This window comes from Amblyomma maculatum, chromosome 2 (genome assembly GCF_055883805.1).
Source record: "Amblyomma maculatum isolate TAMU_Amacu chromosome 2, ASM5588380v1, whole genome shotgun sequence".
Taxonomy (NCBI): Eukaryota; Metazoa; Arthropoda; class Arachnida; order Ixodida; family Ixodidae; genus Amblyomma; species Amblyomma maculatum.
In genome coordinates this window covers 130,419,270-130,432,978 of record NC_139345.1, presented here as the reverse complement: position 1 = coordinate 130,432,978, position 13,709 = coordinate 130,419,270, and the positions used below count along the sequence as shown (strand labels likewise).

The following is a 13,709-nucleotide window of genomic DNA, read 5'->3' as shown; positions in this document are numbered from 1 at the left end:
TTCGTTGGGCGTGGTCACTTGTTGGCGGGAAAAGCTTGGGAACGGCGAGGAGGTACATTTCTGTTCTTCAGCAAAGACCCAATATGCTGGTTCCGGTAAGTGGATTTCCTTCTCAGAAACCCAAGTGCACGTGCGCGCCACATACTGATCCCAGCATTGTCCCTTTCCGACAATTGCAAATATTTCCTGCATTCCCGGGAAATCATCTAATGGCCGTATGCGTTATGCTCGTTTCTTGTCCTGCACGTCAGCGGACGTCGTCTCCTTTGGACAATAGGTATTCATCACTTGACCATAGGGCTTCTAAAACGGGAAGGGTGAACAATTGAACGAAAGCACTTCCGGCCTTTTCCCACAGGGCGACATTTCTTTGTATTTTTTTTCTAGACGTTCCCTTGACAGGGCCAATTTGGCATTTGCAGTGTCTCAGCAAAGCAAAACAGGCTCACTTAGCCCCCTTGCACCAACACCACATATCCATGCCCACAGGCGAACAATAGAGCGCGCAAGTGCGGATGATGCACGGTCATAACAGCCTCCTCCCCCGCCAGAAGAGTCACGGAGGGCAGCAGTCGCAGCTACTGCATGAAGAGACGACTTAATGGCCTGCACATAAATGCTTGAAGCTCGCTGTTGCTTGTCGCGTTGTCTTGATTGTCGTAGGCCAATTTGCTTGAGCTATCTCTGAAACTCAACCACATGTCCAAGCAAGCACTCGGCTCCCATCTGAAGAGACCAGGTTAAAAGAAAGCTGTCATCGTTGTTCGAGAAAAGCCCACACTCAAGACGTTCAGGGCCCACGTATGCCTAGAAAACCAAACGTGCTGCTTTACATAGTCACACATATACAAGCGCACGAAAAAAAAACAAAAAAAAACCTGATTATCAATTTGGATACATGATGCGGAACACCTCGGACCGCTTAGAAACAGCGGCTAAGCGCGTCCGCATTCCCATTTAACTTCCCCTTTTTGTATCTTATTTCAAAATTGTACTGCTGTAAAATCAAGCTCCACCTCAGAAGGCGACTGTTCTTCGATGTCGCAGTTTGCAGCCAAGCCAGGGGACAATGGTCCGTCTCTACGGTGAATTTGGCCCCTCCAAGATAGCACTGCAATTTTTGAATGGCCCATACAATGCAAGCGCACTCTTTCTCTGACGTGCAATAAGCCCTCTCTCTAGAACTCAGTTTTCTGCTCAGGTAGAGCACGGGGTGCTCATTACCATCGTCATCTCTCTGGCAGAGAACAGCACCTAGCCCTCGATCACTGGCATCACACTGGACCGTGAATTCTCGGTCATAGTCTGGAGCTCGCAATACCGGACGGCTAATCAGCACAGCCTTCAGGTGTACGAAGGTGGCTTCCTTTTGTTCGTCCCAGACTACATTTGTCGGTTCTGTCTTGCGGAGAACGTCGGTCAGAGGGCTGGCCAAAGCTGAATAGTTAGGGATGTAGTGATTGTAGTATCCAGTCAGACCCAGGAATGCTCGAATTTCCGTCTTCGTGCTCGGCCGCGGGTAGTCTGCTACCGCAGAAATCTTAATCTCGCTGGGTTTCCTGAAACCTTGACCTACATTGTGACCCAAGTAGTCCACGGTCGCCCTGCCAGGCAACATTTCTCGGCCTTTACGGTTAGTCCAGCTTGACGCAAAAGGCTCAATACAGCTCTTAGATGTACCATATGGTCCGCCCATGAGTCGGAAAAACCGCAATGTCATCTAAATAAGGCATCGCGAATGTTTCACACCTCTTTAAAACCCTATCCATGAGTCGGGAAAAACAAAATGGAGCATTTTTGAGCCCGAAACTCATCATTGTTGGCTGGTAGCTGCCCGTCGGAGTGACGAAAGCCGCGTATCTGCTGGCGCGTTCAGTGAGCGGTACTTGCCAGTATCCTCGAGTAAGGTCCAGCGTAGTCACATATGCCGCTCTACTAACCTGTTCTACTCTCTCCTCAATATTCGGAATAGGACACACTTGATCCCTGGTGAGAGAATTTAGCTTTCGGTAGTCTACCACAGGCCTAGGGTCGTTACCTGGAGCTTCTACTAAGATCAAAGGCGAAGCATAATCGCTTTCCGAGGGTTTTATTACTCCCAATTCCAGCATGCGAGTTACTTCCCTATCGAGAATTTCTCTTTGCCTTGGAGAGAATCGGTAGCACCTTGATCGCACTGGCACGTCTGAAGTCAGCTCAATATCGTGATCAGTCATATCAGTCCTGCCTGGCCTGTCCACGAAGCAGGCCTCAAACTGTGTTATTATCTCGCCCAGATCGGACAGCTGGGATTTCTTTAGTTCTCCTCTCTGCTCCGTCTTTTTGAGAAGCTCCTGTACATTAGGATCATGGGCTTGCTCCATAGCTAAGTCCTCTTGGGTTCCACTTAAAAGTATCGTGAGATTACTAGACACTGGCGGCAAGAGGTTACTCTCAAGAACGTCCTCATTCCGCGTCTCATCAAGATCACTTTCAAGTTGACTTATCTGAGATGCCTCGCTCTCAAAGTTTTCTGACCCGCTATCTTCCGCATCGACCACTGTTTTAACTGCCGTTTCCTCTGCGGTGGCTTTTTCTGGAATGAGCAGTGTAGCTAGTTCTCGCGCCTTTGAACGTGTTAAGGCTTGCACAACTCTGTCTCCGAAAAGGATGCCCCTCTTTCGCAGTAGCATGTCCGATTTGTTGGAAAACAAATACGGATAGCACTTAGGAAGCTTTCCTGAAACGGCAGCCTCGGTTGTTAACTCGCCGAAAGGGCCCTCGATGACCACGTTCGCGATTGGCAAGCACACACTCTGTTCCTCCACTACCTGGCTGATCCATGCACACAGTCCTGTATAGTCGGAAGGCGACACATACGCCGGATGGACAACATCCATCGTTGCGGCCGAATCGCGCACTACCTTGCAAGGCTTCCCGTTGACTACTAGGTCATGCAGGTAGGGTTCCAAAAGCTGCATATTTTCATTGCAGTCACTGACATACGAGAAAGCAATCTTTTCTTTCCGGCAGTTGACGGCATTGTGACCCTGCTCATTACACCTAAAGCATGTGAGCGGCTTCCTAGCCCCAAGCTTGTTCTTTGTGTTCTGCGCGTTGGTCACTTCCCCACTTTTCTCACTGCCGTCCTTTCTAGGGCGTTTGCCTGAAGAAGCCTTCCTTTCTTCGTTTGCAAATCTAGCAAAGTGCCTTTTCTGACGGTTATTCACACTCAACTTGGGATTGCGGGGCCTATCCACTGCTGGGTTGCTGAATTGTCGGCGCGAAGCGTACTCCTCAATGAGTTCGGCAGCTTCAGTTGCCGACTTAATGTCGCCTCGGTCCTGTAACCAATTTCTTTCTTTTTCTGGGAGGCAGTTATAAAACTGCTCCAAAAGAATTCGCTCGACTACACCGTTCCTATCACTGTAGGAATCTGTGCTCTTTCGCCACTCGCCCAAATTGACTTTTAAATTGTACAGGAATTCAGGGTAACTCTCGTCCCTGGACTTAGTAGCGTTCCGAAAACGTTGTCTGAACGCCTCGGCGCTAAGCCTATACTTTCTCAGAAGGCAAGCTTTGACCTTCTCGTAGTTGTCCGCGTCCTCCTTGCTTAGCCGCGCTACAACCTCCGCTGCCTCGCAGGGCAGAACCGTCAATAATCTCTGAGACCAAGTGTCTCGCTGGAAGGACAGTTTTTCGCAGGTTTGCAGTCACAATTTCGTCTTATGAAAGCATTGTGGTTCATGACACTCCTTATTATCATATATTATTGGGTAGTATTTCAAATCGGCCGATGTCTCTTGCAAATGAGCTGTGGTGGCCAGGAAGAAAGGGCACACTGAAACGCAAGCTTGCGGTCAGTCAATCAATCGCTTCATTTTGTATTGTTTTCTCAAGCTATACCTGCACAGACGCATGTAAAACACATGAGTGTAAAGAAGAGAGCACTGTCGTGACGCTGGGGCCAAGTCGACCCGGCCTTCACTTGGTAGCGTGCAGAGACTCCGGGTTCATGAAGGATTGAATCTTCGAAGTTGGTAAAATATATACAAGCAGGTTTAATGGCACTTGAGAAAACTTATTTACATGATTATTTACATGAAAAAGAACGGTATATTAACAAAATGGCAAGCGGAACGAGTTCATAGCGAGAAGCGTCTGGATGAGCCGTTTACCCAGGGCTCAGAGCCTTTTTTTCGTACTCTGCAATGTCCTTAAAACCCCCTATGTCCAGCCCCTCTCTGAAGATGCTGACCAACCAGTTCCAGGGCACACCCCTCAGATATCGGCATCCAATCGAACACATCACTGCATTGATGGTCTGATGCACTGACTGGTCCGGCATTGTTTCGTTGGGCGTGGTCACTTGTTGGCGGGAAGAGCTTTTGAACGGCGAGGAGGTACATTTCTATTATTCAGCAAAGACCCAATATGCTGGCTCCGGTAAGTGGATTTCCTTCTCAGAAACCCAAGTGCACGTGCGCGCCACATACTGATCCCAGAATTGTCCCTTTCCGACAATTGCAAATCTTTCCTGCATTCCCGGGAAATCATCTAATGGCCGTATGCGTTATGCTCCTTTCTTGTCCTGCACGTCAGCGGACGTCGTCTCCTTTGGACAATAGGCATTCCTCACTTGACCATAGAGCTTCTCGACGGGAAGGGTGAACAACTGAACGAAAGCACTTCCGGCCTTTTCCCACAGGGCGACATTTCTTTGTATTTTTTTTTCTAGACGTTCCCTTGACAGGGTCAATTTGGCATTTGCAGGGTCTCAACAAAGCAAAACAGTCTCACTTAGCGCCCTTGCACCAACACCACATATCCATGCCCACAGGCGAACAATAGAGCGCGCAAGTGCGGATGATGCACGGTCATAACAGCACTTACAGTTTTGAATCGAATTGACCTTACTTTCCATTCAGACGTATGGTATGTCGGTTATGCCCGTATATGCGCTATAATTTCGGTATATTTAAATCGTGCCACCCACAGCTGAGAGTAATGTTCCGTTTACCTGTCCAAAAATACATTTGATACGAGCCAATATTACGAATTCATTTGGTGCTGTGGCATTGGTGAGTACTGTTCCGTTGCATACTATACGACGGCAACACCACTGTCTAGCAGACGACCACAAGCCGTTGGCAGTACGTTGCCGTCAATGGGTAACCTGCGCTTGCGTCGAGTTTCCAAGGCTATTTTCTACATAAGAATTTACCACGCTGTGTTTTACGTGATTGGCGTTTGATGCTTTCGCATGGCACTGCTGCGCGCTGGTGTCACGCATAATGAAATTGGTAATATCGCACCCTTTTTTTGTGGTTGCTTATATGGCTCCAGGTGTCCGACTGAAGGGGAGCTGAAGTGTACCTGCCTACTTTCCACTTAAAGCAGTGGATACTTACCCCCTGGCATCTCCTTTCCTACCGTTCGGCACGTCTCTAGATTTGAGAAGCGCGTCAAGATCAAGCCGCTCTGAACCGCGTGCTGGCTATCTCTTATCGGCGTGAGGAAGTATAGCCGACACTTACCGAAGCGTCTCTTTCAAAGTGTTCTAACAATGCTATCTCTGTTGCGCCCATAAATGCTCAGTTTGCTACGGCACGTTTTCTTTCTCCTCTCGGGGTAGCAATCGTCTAGCGTGCTTAGGAAAGGTTATCCTCCCCGCACTCGAAAACCGAGAAACAAACAGAGCCCTGCTGGCAATTTACTCTGGCAAAAAAAGAAAAACGAAACACGTTTCTAGGTCCTTTTCAGTAACGTCCAGCATTACCGCTTTAACGATCCTGATGAAACAGCAAAAAGGAAGTGCTTTTCTTGTAATGCGCTCGTACGAGACACTGTTTTTCTAAACATTGGATGATATGCTTTTTCAGAAAAGCGTCGGTAATGCTGTCATCTACTTCTAAGATCATAATAATAGTTTTTTTATAAGTGTGACCTGCTGGCGAAGTACATAAATCATCTTGTTGCCAACTAAAATTGCTTCAAATCAACTCATCAACGCGGAATGAGGGGTACGTCGGTAAAAAATATCAATTATATACCAGCATACCAGTCCAAAGACGAAAAAAAAGCGGCTTTTCAGTGGTAGTCGCGTTCCCCTAAAAAAGAGCCTCTCAAAATATAATTAGTTGTACATAAGTGGCGTTTCCCGTCGCATCTTCATTAACCTTCATTATTCTTCTCATTAAGCTCCAGCGTCAGGGGGATTTGAATTCTGAAGATAATTTTACACGTTTTTCAGGGGGGGTGGGGTTGGGCCACGCCTGTTTTATATCAACAGGAGGAAAGAATTACAAAACACAGCACGAGATACATGTGGACTTGCTTTTAGTCGTTGTACTTTTTATTCTTTGTGCCATTTCACTATATGCACACAGGTAACGGTGACGAGTACGTGTTTAGAGCTGCAATGCTTGCATTGCTTTATGGCGCTCTTTCACAGCTTCTATGCGGCAGTTTTGCACTCCCGCATTTCATAGCATGACGTGTTTAGAGTAAAACATGAAAAATGCAGCTCTCATAGATGGCTATGCTTCACAAGCTAATTTCCAAAGTGCATTTCTTGGCGCTCAAACTATTGGCACTTATTTTAGGACCAGAGCAGGGAAATCACTGTACACCAAATGAGATGCTGAAGTGGCTGTGAGAATGACAGAAAAATGTTTACCAATGCATCAATTACCCCTTCTGAGAAATAAAAACTTAACAATTGATATTCATACGGCATATTCACGAGAACTTTCAATTTCTGCAAAAAAGACATTGCGGGTATACGCATCAAATAACTGTTCAGTTTTCATGATTTTTTTTATATCAGAGGTTATAACTTTTGTATATAATTATTAGTGTTTTCTGCCGACTCACTTACGCTTCGTTATTTCTGCACGTTGCTTAGAAGGACCCGCCTGAGGGACTGTAGCACGGGACTGCCTCAACTTCCATTGTTCGCTTAGCTTTGTAAGGAACGCATAGACAAAAGAGATCTTGTTAGCTGGAAACTCATGGCTTGAATATTGCACTAATTTGGTTCTGTTGAACGACGACGACCAATGCTTGCATTGCAGTTAGCCTACCATACTTTTTCTATTGCATGTGTAAATAAATGCCAGTTCATAATGGTTGCTTGTTAATCATTTATGTTCTGCAGTCAATTATTTTGGGCGGCGTAAAGCACATGAGATGTCCAGTAGCCATCGGTATTTATTTTAGGTGAAGGTTTCTATTGCAATGGGGTCATAATAACAGCCCCTTGGTCAGAGAAGTCGACACTCCCAAGCCACCTCCACAGGGCTACCTGAGGCCGCAGTTTATGCTTTTTTTGCAACTGGCAACTACCATTTGAGAGAGGTGTGTTCATAATTTTAACGCTACAGGGTTAAAGGTCCCTTGTGTCAAGAATCCGGCGCCGGCGATCATCCACCGGCGTTGGCGTTGAGGGCGAAAAGTCAAGAGCATGGCGCTGGAAAGCGGTAGTCAGAATCTGACATGGCCAGGAGCAAACTGGACGTAGGGTTGCTTAACATTAGATTGGCAGGAGCTACCAACTCGGTTGGCTCGTTTCATATGCGATGGCTATATTAGAATCCAGGATGCTTGAATTCACATTACCCCTCTGCCACACAAGCACGCTCATACGGCTTGGTTGATGCGTGATGTTATATATGGGTAGCACCATGATATTATATGTGGGTCGCTGAAACGCACGATGCGGCGCAACACCACATCGTTCGCGGCGTCGCCACCGTTTGTTGTGGCTATAGGAAGAAGGAAAAGAAAATGCATGGACCTGCTACTGGCTCTGCAGCTGAGCCACCTCTGCTGCCTCGTGCGGACACAAGAGAGAAAGTAGAGAAGAAAGAAAAAGAAGACGGAGAGAAAGACGCGTGCCGCAACAACAGCCGCCGTCCGCCACCGAAGCAGTGGCGAGTGCAATGACGGCCTGCAACAGATGAAAATCAGTGCCTGGCTAGCCCCCGCCGCAAGTGGCGTTGACCTACCGTCCCAGCCCCGTAGGGCCAGGAACTGTCACCCTTCACCACCTTCTCTGTCTCCTGCACGCCTCAAGCTCACGGAGAGAGAGAGAGAGAGAGAGCGAGGGAGCAGGCATCAGACTACCATCAGCGAAACTTCTGACTGCGGGCAGGAAAGCTACGCACGAAAACTTCGCGCGAGATTTCGTATGAATATTATGGTACAACCGTTCGTTGTGAGAATCAGTGGTAATGTGAAGCCATTTCGCTTCGCATTAAGCATTCATCTGCTCATCAAGTTAAAAGCTAGTTTGCGATAGAGATTCAAACCGATGATAGATGTACCTCCATTTGTATGCCAGTAATTGCAAGAGCAGGTGTCTACCAAGAAGTGCGACAGATAGTGCATCTTTCTATCACTAAGCGCCTACTAAAAGCCTACTTCAACAAGTATATATAGCCCCGCCGCAGTGACGTCATGGTTAATATGGCCGACTACTATGCCGTAGCATCCGGGTTCGAAGCCGACCGCCGGCGATTGAATTTCTATGGACCAAATGCACAGGCGTCCGGGTTTTGTACGATGTCAGCGCACGGTAGATTCCCACGTGGTCGAAATTACCAGGTGGTGTAGGGTGGCAGTTCCTGGCCTTACGGGGCTGGGACGGTAGGTCAACGCCGCTTGCGGCGGGGGCTAGCTAGCCCCCGAATTTGTATCTGTTTTAGGGGGTAAGTTTTACAGTGACATTGATGGCAACTGTTGAAATGAAGATATTATGTCTGTGGGTATTTTACAAACGTTACTGAATAATATCCTTTATTCAACTCGGATTAGGTATCTAGGAAGTTAATTTTTTATTTGAAAAATAATTTTTGAAAGAGTTCTTTGGGTTTGTTGTTGAATAAGGTGATAAACTGAATCAGATCGTATTCAATTTCTGTCCAAATTTCGGATCTCTTAAATATTTCATAGCAGGGGGGCATACCCCAGGTCGCCTCTGAATGTTTTTAATTCCCGGCTGGTCTCAGCTATCAACACCACAATATGGGGCTCAGTCCCAACCGCGTCCCCCGGTCCCAGACCTCATATTCATCCTCCTCGTTACGTTTACAGATGCCGGCGCGAATCTGCAACATATGTCTCCCAGAAAGCGCTTGTAAAAAGCTGATTTGGCCGGATATCAGGAGCTAGCCTTATTCAGCTTTTTTCACGAAGGCGTAATTTGGAACCACCGTTGTGACCATAGTTGTACCTCTCGTTTGAAGGTAGTATGGGTTGTCGAACTCGAAGGTATATAGCCAGATTAACGAATCTCTTGACGGCACTTGTGCTAGAATTTAGTTTTATGTTCTCTATAAGATCCGAACATCCCCTGTGCTCTGCCACCATGTGGAAAGTTAGTGTGAAGCGATGCTACGTCCAGGGTAACTAGCAAAACTCCACGACGAAACTTTATATCGGATAATTATTTTAGGAATTGATTGGTGCCCCGTATTTAAGATGGGTGTTTCGGAGGTATATGTTTCATGAAAGGATCGATTTGAGATGAGATTGGTTTTGTGAGTGTGCCGATGCCAGAAACACTGAGCGGCCTTGATTCTTCTTGTGTATTTTCTTCAGCATGTAGAAGCGTCCCCGGATGGATTATTCGGCAATAGCGCCTTTTTAACTCATAGTGGTAATTCGCCATCGTGGGTGAGTTTAGTGAGAGCTTTAATTATCATGTTGTGGTGTTCAGCGGTGGGTTCTGAGTAGAGTTGTTTTATAGTATATTGGAATATTGCGCTGGTGGTTACCCTCTTGAATATAGACATCTTTGCATAAAATATATATACCTCCATCTTTGTCTGTAGGCTTAAGAATAAAGAACTCACTCGTAAAACCGGATGATCATCCTGTTTTCCAGCAACTCGAGTTGCTTAAGCGATAACTACTCGATCGCTTCGTTAATACGATATGCATTTGTACGTCGTCCAATCTCCCCTCATTTTACAGAAAGCTGCTGCCGGCTCTCCGGTCCAGGCCTGTGACGAATGTTCTACATTTGTTTCATCTGTGTACACCTCACCTTCGCCCATACTTCACTATTGGTGCCTCACTTGAGAGACCACCTTAAATCCCTTTCCATTAAACCTCTTGTGATAGAAGAAACAAGGAGGAAACAAAAGGCAATGACAATGATGGAGACAGGACTACGGTTCGCTAATGTTTATTGTCGAGCCTCGTTTTGCCATTGTTGAAGACCCAAACACACCCTAAAAGAGTTTATTTCATCAATGTCGGCCAAACAAACCTTAAAGAGCGATTGCTTTGGAGGCGAGCAGACTAGGAAAGCGTCTTTCGCGATTTTTTGCACCCATTGTGACACCAGGGAAATATAAATTTCAAACCAACAAAAATACCAAGCCACAATATATAATCACAGTGTAGCTCGTCTAGGCCATAGTGATCTCTAAACCCGATTGTACCGAAAAGGTATAATTGTGACTAGTTTGGTTGACCTAAGAAATCTATCTTGAGCTAGATGGTATATGAATCACAAAATAATAATGTGTGACTGGTGAGGACAAAGGAGGCGCTCGTCCTGTCCTTTGTGTGCGTCCGTTCATCTCGTCGGCCGCACCGTATCTTTTTGAAAGGGTTGAACTAATTAGTGACATATATGGTATGCCATAGAAAGCATGTATTTTCGGCTGAGGACGACGACCATTTATTTACTGCATATTTATATTAGGTATTATCAAGAATAAATAGCTCCTGGAACGCGCGAATTCTTGCTTTGAGATGGCCTCTTCAACTGCTAAACACTTGATATTGTTACCTTACAGCATGTCTTGCGCACTGCTCTGGGAGGTGTGACAGCTTACCTGCATCCACACAATTCTTCTTGCGGGGAATGCAGCTAGATAAGAACTATCGCGGTGCGTCGACATAACTGGCAGAGTGGGCGAATAACTATCTCCAACAATGAGAAACTCTTCGTTGTCTAAGACCAACCACATGCAGATGTCTTAGATGAAAGCTTTAAAGAACCATCTAGTGAGTAAATGAAAGAACATGCGTAGGGTGAATTATGTTCTTATAACTATGTAAACCTACGGACATTAGGAATTTTCCAACAATAATTATCCTACACAGAAAAATTAGTGGTACCTCGCTCATGGTGCCGACTCAAATATGCAGAGGAATTCTTGACTAGCGGAACTCTTCATCAGGAGCTTTTTAAGAACCCAATGTTTCTATATAGCTCTAAGTTTTACCATGGCTATCAATATAACCGCAGATCCCCTCTCGTTAGGCTTGTAGGAGTTTCGCTATGAGCGTTTTCGCTATCATCAAGAACGTTCCATATTGATATTACACTTCAGACGGAATTATGTGACTTGGATTATATTACCCGTTATTAGATGTATACGGCCATTTACACACGTCTATGATAAGGGAAGAAACCTCTGGAATGCTATTTGTAAATTTAATATGCATAGTGCATTCGTCTACAAAGCTGCGCGTGCAGTAAGATGTGTAATAATGCGCAGCGTTACTTGATTCACGTGCGCTGTACCGGGGTGTGTGGATGGAATGAGTGCAGAGAAATTGTCTATAGTGGTATTGTAGCTTATTGCGAATATAATTGCACTGCACTTCTTGTAGTCTAAAGTAATTACCGTTATGAGTTTACTGTGATTAAACAAGGATGTCCGCTGGATATATCGTTATATATCGTTGAATGGCTTATGTCGAGTATAATTGCACTGAAATAATTGAAGGTGTAATAATTTTTTTATATTTAATATTTGTGGTTAAAAATTTTAACTTTACAATACAACCTCAAGACACATATCGCTGCGCAGCTTACATTAAGTAAGACTGCATTATCGTATTTAGCACGATTAGTTAATAACATTTAACTAGTTAAGTGGTGATTAAGAAGTGAACTATAGGAAACATCCTCATATATCACTGAGAAATTAGTAGAATCCAAAACTATGCTCTAAATTGCGCGAATATGCTACGCAAAACCGAGCATTATTCTAATCTTACTTTGATTTATATTAGGTTTACTTTATTCTTGCTTTATTCTTGTTTACTTCATTTTTTCGACACCATAGTTTAAGTCTTTCTAATTGATGTAAGGTTCTACAACTCTGTTCCTTGTATGCTCTAATGGATCATGACACAGCGGGGCAGTATGGGACATCATTTATTAAAATATTCATTTAAATAACGTTTTTTTTTTTTGCATTGACTGAATTATTATTGTAACGATTTCTTTACTTACTGACTGCGGATAGACATCATAGGTCCGTTTATTCTGCGTGTAAGGCCTCCAAGCATTCATCCGGAAGGGCCTTTTTTCTACGCAGATTTGACAATAGTAGCCACCAGAGCCACAAGGAAAAATGTGTTAAAAGGAAGACTAGTCGCTCCAGGTGAAGCCGGATATTGAAATAATTTGCCCTTCTAAGTACACTTTGTGTTTATTGACAAACATTTGCATATACGCAGAGAAAAAAGCTTCAATGGCAAAGTATTTTCTTAACAAATCATCAAAACTGGTATTGATAAGTTCCCGTTACACGTTTTCTGAAATTGTTTCATAAAACTGGACCTATGCATGCTAACTGCGGACGCATGCCACAAGCATGCATAAATAAACGCATATGCAAAAAAGAGATGGGGCAAATTATGTTACTGTCTTTCCAATGACACCACAATACTGCTGCATTGCGGTTCACGCAACCGAGGCCACCATTCTTTTACAGGAAGACAAGAGAGCAAAATAAGAGCGCTACTGTTAATAATAAATAAACCTTGGTCTATGGTGTCAGCATTCCTGAAGCGCAGCATCTTCGGCAGTGCCTGTACGCGGATAGTGCCTTCAGATAGTTCTGATAGACATGTTCTCAGATGCAACTCAATACAGTCGCAGTGCGGATTTCATCCATGGTTTCATGGGCAAAGAAGCCGAAAGATAAGAAAAAAAAGGCCTAAAACGACTATCCAACCGAATAGGTTGCTTATCCTTTAAAACCGCTGCAGCATCTGGAATGAGGTCATTTACCTGGTTTTTTGTTGACCAAAAACCCGCATCTTGGCTACTTTCACGCTGCAGTTCATCTTATCTTTTTATGCTATATGCGCGTTTGCCGGTAAACAAAGGTCAAGCTCTTTTTGCGGTTATCTCGGTATATTGTTTTTCCACCCACGCCCACAAGTCACTCAGAGCTTTAGCTTTTACATTGTTCATCAGATTGAAGGCAGGTTAGCAATGAATGGACCTTATCAAAATTTCGTTTTAGTACTCGTTTCTTACCTAGCATCAGAAGCACGGCGGCAAACCGCTGTCTTCCCGAGCTCAGTCGTAAAAGAACGACTGCCAGCGGTTCGAAAACTGGAGTAAGCGGTCGCAGTAAGGAGTACAGGATTGCAGCCATTAAATGGCTCAGGGTGAGCAGCGACCTTGTTATCTTGGTCCGCAGTTGTCGTAGTCCTCACCGACCTGACAGCAGCAGGATATCAGCGGTACAACTGCAAAACTGGTACGTTCTTCCGAGTTCATATGCTTCGTACGAATAGTTTGCGCACTTTAATTTTGTCGCCACAATATATGTCGCAGTGATTCTTTGGTTCCGTTAAACGAATCTACGATGCTTTGGGATGGTTGGTGAGCATTGCTGAGAATGTGTCTCTTACACGTTTGATGCGACCTTTTAGGACCGTTAGCAATAGTGGAGTGTGGACGCAGT

The 13,709-nt window shown here is 45.1% G+C and overlaps 1 protein-coding gene and 1 pseudogene across 1 annotated transcript in view; both read left to right on the top strand.

Annotated features, from left to right (window-relative positions):
* The window catches only part of LOC146199883 (uncharacterized), a 189,085-nt pseudogene that overhangs the window by 164,316 nt on the left and 11,060 nt on the right, over window positions 1-13,709 (top strand).
* Window positions 13,283-13,709, top strand: part of LOC146199881 (xaa-Arg dipeptidase-like) — a 46,904-nt gene continuing 46,477 nt past the window's right edge. Inside the window, exon 1 of the mRNA XM_084595281.1 lies at window positions 13,283-13,502. The gene's annotated coding sequence lies outside the window, so the exon portion shown is untranslated. The remainder of the gene's footprint in view (window positions 13,503-13,709) is intronic.